At 36.7% G+C, this 5989-nt stretch overlaps 1 pseudogene; it reads right to left on the reverse strand.

The window, feature by feature from the left end:
* Positions 1 to 3000: 3000 nt before the first annotated feature.
* On the reverse strand, positions 3001 to 4496 carry LOC128588459 (serine/threonine-protein kinase RIO2-like; annotated as a pseudogene).
* Between the last annotated feature and the right edge of the window lie 1493 nt (positions 4497 to 5989).

The following is a 5989-nucleotide window of genomic DNA, read 5'->3' on the forward strand; positions in this document are numbered from 1 at the left end:
TTCATTAAGTTTCCTATGATTTACATTCTCTGTGTTGTTGGTTTTTTTTTTTTTTGAACATACATGTTATTATCACAAAGGGGCAGTCTTCACGTCAACCACAGCGGAATATAAAAAGACCGATCAGCATCTAGATTTAAGTTCCCATGGTACAGATATATATATTTTTTGCAGTAGTTGATGATTTTACAGTACATGATTTTACATTTACCCAATGATCATAATTCACGAAGTGTCATTTTACCTCCAATACTGCTGATTTTTTTCTTTCTTTCTTTCTTTGTTTCTTTCTTTCTTTCTTTCTTTTGTTTTAGAGACAGAGTCTTACTTTATTGCCCTTGGTAGAGTGCTATGGTGTCACAGCTCACAGCAACCTCCAACTCCTGGGCTTAGGCAATTCTCTTGCCTCAGCCTCCCAAGTAGCTGGGACTACAGGTGCCCGCAACAATGCCTGGCTATTTTTTTGTTGCATTAAGTATTTGATAGTGTTTCTCAGTGAATTAGCTTGCATCTGGGCTCTGTATATGGAAAAGTTTCAAATGAATTTAATATTTTAATTTTTGCCTGAGTTTATTATATTAATTTGTAGAGAGTGTATAGGGATTTATTTCTAATGTATCATATTGCACATTTCTAGATTTTGAGGCAGTTGAGATCAAAATTTTAAAAAGTAATATGCAAAAATACAGGTTTTTAGCAAAGTTTCCTCAATGTCTCAGGGTCTCCTGTGGGCAGGAGGAGGCCATTATTGTACTTCTTGTATTTAATTCCTGTATTTACTACATGGAATAAATGGCGGTATATAATCTATAGAAATTTGAAGAATGTTCTAATTGTACTCAAAATAAAAATCCGAGCCATGGGCGGTGCCTGTGTCTCAAGGGAGTAGGGCACCAGCCACATATAACGAAGGTGGTGGGTTTAAACACGACGGCGGCCAAAAAAAAAAAATAAATAAATAAATAAAATATATATATATCCATATTGCCCTATATATATATATATATATATATATATATATATATATATATATATATCCGAGCCTATCTCTCCTCATCAATATTTAGGTGGACAAATATAAATTTGAATAAAAATAGAAAATTACACAGAAAATAAAGAACGGTACAAAGAGATAAAACTCTGACAAAGTAGATTTGTTAATACCTAGATTATACCTGTTTTTTGACACAACTCCTATGTGTTTATGTATATATATTTAATGATAATAAATTTGGCATATAGCTCAGAGGGAGGACATATTTATAATCATTTGGGTGATTTAAAAGCATCATAGAAATCAACTGTTCCGGTACAAAACAAATTAATGAACACAAAAAGTGTTAAGTAATTTTGTTAAAAAGTTTGATTTGGTAATTAGGTACACACATAAACATCATTTTTGATACTAAACAGAAGATAAAATACTTTTTAAACCCTATGGGAAAGATTTTTATAAGTACTGTGAAATGACAGTAGAAACCATCAATTACAGCATAACCCATAAGTAATATGTAAATAACCACATGCACATTTCCTCTAAGATAATTTTAAATAACTACTGGAGAAAATTTAAACCAACATCACTTTAGGAGACTTCAAGTATTATTTTTTCTTATTTTGAGACAGCCCCACTTTGTCACTCTTGGTAGAGTGTCGTGGCATGACAGCAACCTCAAACTCTTGGGCTCAAATGATTCTGTTGCCTCGTCTGCCCTAGTAGCTGGGATGATAGGTGCCCATCACAATGCTCGGCTATATTATTTTGGTTTAGCAGGCCTGGGTGGCTTCCAAACCACCCACCCCGGAGCATGTGGCTGGTGCCCTAACCACTGAGCTACGGGCAACCCCAGAGTTCAAGTATTGATAAGAAGAAAGCATTTTCACTGAAGCCAAAGGGCCTACATTTACATAATTGATTCTATCAATACTGAATTTATGGGACTGAAAAACATAAGTCTGGCTGTAATCAGGTCTCATACATTAAGGTGGAAGATTGCCACTTTATAGTTCATGTTTTGGACAAAGGGATATTCATAAATACTATTTGGTGAAGACATCTAAAAATACTCAAATGTTATCATTATTCACACATTACTTAACAAATTGAATCGGAAAATATGGGCACTTTCGAAGAGCACAAGTAAATTAAAAGAAGAATTCATAGGAGTAATCAAACCAAGAAGTCAGTTTTCCTTCAGAAACTTTATAACCATGTGGACCTCAAGGCTTTGGGGACTTCTCAACTTATCCTTTTTGACTAAATGAGGAAAATTGCTAAATGAACTTATCCCAAATGTAAATTTTTTCAAATGTACAAACCAAATTATTTTCAAATTGTAATTTCTTATGGAGTATGAAGCAAGGTGAGAAGGTCATCTCTAGAGCCTGCATAGTACAGAAAACAGGGAAATAAAGAGTGCTGAGAGAACTTAGTGTCCATGCTATAATTGGATACCTAACTAAAATGTCTTTACAAAATAAGGGTAACATTTTTTTTTGGAAATAAATTTAATTACTAATAGGAGCTTCTTTAGATAGTGAAGTTTTCTGATATGAACTTCAGGGAAGCAAATTAAAAGATAACAAATGTCTTGGGTTTTTTTATGATGAAAAGTTATATATTTAGAATGAGCCACCTCGACTTGGTTTAAATGATCTCAACTTTGTTGGCAACATACAGAGCATCATAATCAGAAGCCAGTGGAACATATGCCTTCTACTCACTGTCATTTCATTTTTTTATAAATGAAATCAGATTTATTCATCTTTTTATATATTGGTCTTGATGCAAAAGAAGACTAAAAGTGACTTAAAAGGTGAGTAGAGTAACTTTAAAAATATATCAAAAATATATATTGTTCTCCCCAAAAGCTAGCTGCTTCCAACTTGATTTAATACTTTGCATGTTTTCCCTTCATTGCTCGGTAAACCCATTTGCTTCTGTTTTCTGTAATCACCGACTGCTGAGTTTTGCTGTTTTGTCAAATGACGTTTCACCTTCTGTTTCACGAGTTCGGGAAGAATTGTTGAACAGCTCACAACACTGCCCGTAGAAGAAGTAATACTCAGAGTTCTTGTTCTACACCAATTAATGTCTCCCATATGCTTTTCATCTCTGAGAGGCCTGGATTCTTTACTCAGTGACACAAGGCAGTTAGATGAGAGCATTCGTCCACACACTCCTCAGAGCCAGCAGAGGCTTCTCCTTGATGTGTCTGACCACCTTGTCTCAGGTAATTTTCATTTCTGTTTTTCTCCTCAGAAAATTCAGGTATGGAATTTTTGTCAACAACCTGCCCTTCCATTTCTTCTAAACCTGGCTGAAGTCAGTCATTTCAAAGTGGTGTGCGCCAACACTCTGCTCTGATGAACTGTCCTCCCTGATGTGTTCCAGGTCTTCGAATGATGTGTAGCCACCCGACTGGTCCACACAGTTCTGTTCTCTTTCATCTTTGGAACTACAAACCTCTGATTTTTCTGACACTTCTCCATTAGAAAATGAAAACTGAGGTCCCTCTTCTGTCTCAGTGGCCCTCTCATCTGGGCCCACTGGCTGCAGCAGGTGGTCACCAGCCTGTAGCTCCTTTGTGTAGCTGCTGGAAGAAACCTCCACATCAAGAGAGCCTTCCGTCCTGACATCACTAAAGGTTGGATAAAGCTCACTTTCATAGCCAAAACACTTCATGAAGAAATCTCTGATGCACTTGACATCTCTGTCGAAATACCCTTCAGCACTGGGATGAGAAGTTGAGATCATCTGTGGGAAATCGATCCATGGTGATACGATCATTTCCATCCAAAATGCGATTGAATGCATTGAAATCTCCGTGAATCAGCCCATGATTCCCAAGTCTTAAAATTAGTTCCATAGCTTCATCATAGACTGAGGCAGGATCTTCAACATGGTGTATCTGACATAGAGGATAACCATTTATGCTCTCCATGACCACTGCATGGCGATTGTAATCAACTAGCTTTGGAACTGGAAATTTCCTCCCATATAACACCTTCATATAAGCAAATTCCTTCACCGCAGAGAGAGAAGATAAATAAAGCTAAGACACATCATGCCTGTGTTTATGGTAATGAGGCTTGTTTTTTAGATTTCGAAAGGAGGTTCTTCCTAGTCTGTGAAGTGTTAATGCAAATTGCTGTCCTTCTTCATTTGCAACAATGTAAATATCTGATTCTTTGCCAACACCCATCTGGTTTCCAACAGACTCAACTAGTTGTCTGGAACAAAGTGTTTTCAAAGCCATAATCATAGCCTGCATTTGTCAATAAATAGACAGTCTTTTATTGACAGTCTTGGGACGCTCCCAAGCTATGAGTTTATGTTTCACTAATTCTCTTAAAACTTTATTACAGCCAGCTATAGAGGTGATCAAACTGCAGGGAACTATTTCATGGTTCTTCATGGTCATTTTAACACCGGTCAAAACCCTGAAGCCATCCCGGCTCAGGTAGTGCAACTTGGCCACATTCACCTTCCCCATGGAGGCAGCAGACGAAAGTCCAATCATGAAGCTTTTAAGTAGCATCAGTTCTTAAATAACTGATATATAATAAGAGTATAATTTTTATACATGGTAATTAAATCAAACAAATTATCTTCTAAGTGAAAGGTAACTGAGGAGAGAAAAGCCTACTCTTCAGAGAATTAATTTTATTTTATGCCACTTATTTTGTATATTTTAGAGAACATTATTCTTTTGTTTGAACTGAGTAGCACCAAAGGATCAAATGTGGCATCTTCTGGACATTCCGATGACTGAGCCATATGCCCAAAACAAGGTTGAGGAGAATGAAATAATAAAATCCACCCACTACATGACCACAAAGCAACTCACTAGCAGCAGGATAGTCTGGGTGGCCATCTTCTCCGGGGAGGCATTAGAAGAAAGTCTGGTGCTGTGAAGGTGCTGGGATCGTCTCTGCTCCCTGAGCAGGAGGATCACCATGTAAGCACTTGAGAGCAACATGATTCCTACAGAGGAGACACACCTGGATAATGACAGAGCAAAAAGAAGTCCCCTGATGATGGGATTCATGGGAGAAAGTGAGAAGTGTTTATCTTCAGTAGATTTGTCTGATCAAATTATAAGTAGATACGGTGTAGAATATCATGCTATGATTAAAAGACAAGGTGCAGGACCACAAAAAGAATAAAACATGGATAATGTAATCTGTGGACTTACGTTTAAATCTGGCCAACCAGGAGGTGCTGGGGCTGACAGTGATGGCCTGAAGCATGCTCAGGAGGCTGGTGGTGCATATGGAGAGATCCTTGATCCCTCTGCTCAAATAGAAAAATGCCTTGCATGTAAGGTCATTCTGAAAGTTCAATGACCCAAAGAGTTCTGGAGACCCCAATAATAGTACGGTGAAGAACTTCACACATGAAGGAAGGCCAAGTGTCAGATGGTCAGGTCCGTGGCTTTCACCCTGTGATCAGAGGAAGTATGAAAATGCAGAAGAGGAGGAGAAAGGTGTTGGCTGAGATTCCAATACCAGTTTGTAAAATTATGCAGTTTTAGACGGTAGCATAAATGAAAAATAAGTTCATTGTTGTACTAAAAGTGAAATAGTTGTATATCTGAAAACATCAACAGACATTATCAGTGTTTTTTTATAGTCAAAATTATCACCACCATAAGGCTTTTTTCTCCCCATGATTAACTCTTCCTATGTGATAGAAAAGATTAAAAATACAGCTGCACAGGGAAGGCTGGATGTGGTATGTACATTTTTATCTCACTTGCACAATGTATTTGATTTCATTAATGGAATTTTCAGTTCCAAAAAAATAAGTTTATATTTCTATAAATATCCAGTGTGTGATTGCATGAAATAGAAAAACTATTTTTTAAGTATTATTTAGGGTTAGGGACTTATGAAATTTAAAACCAGCTATTTTCAATTATGAAATAAAAAAGAATATAAAAAAATGGCCTTTAATTAAGGGATTCAAGTTTGAACACTTTTCTAT

The sequence above is a fragment of the Nycticebus coucang genome, chromosome 6 (assembly GCF_027406575.1).
Source record: "Nycticebus coucang isolate mNycCou1 chromosome 6, mNycCou1.pri, whole genome shotgun sequence".
Taxonomy (NCBI): Eukaryota; Metazoa; Chordata; class Mammalia; order Primates; family Lorisidae; genus Nycticebus; species Nycticebus coucang.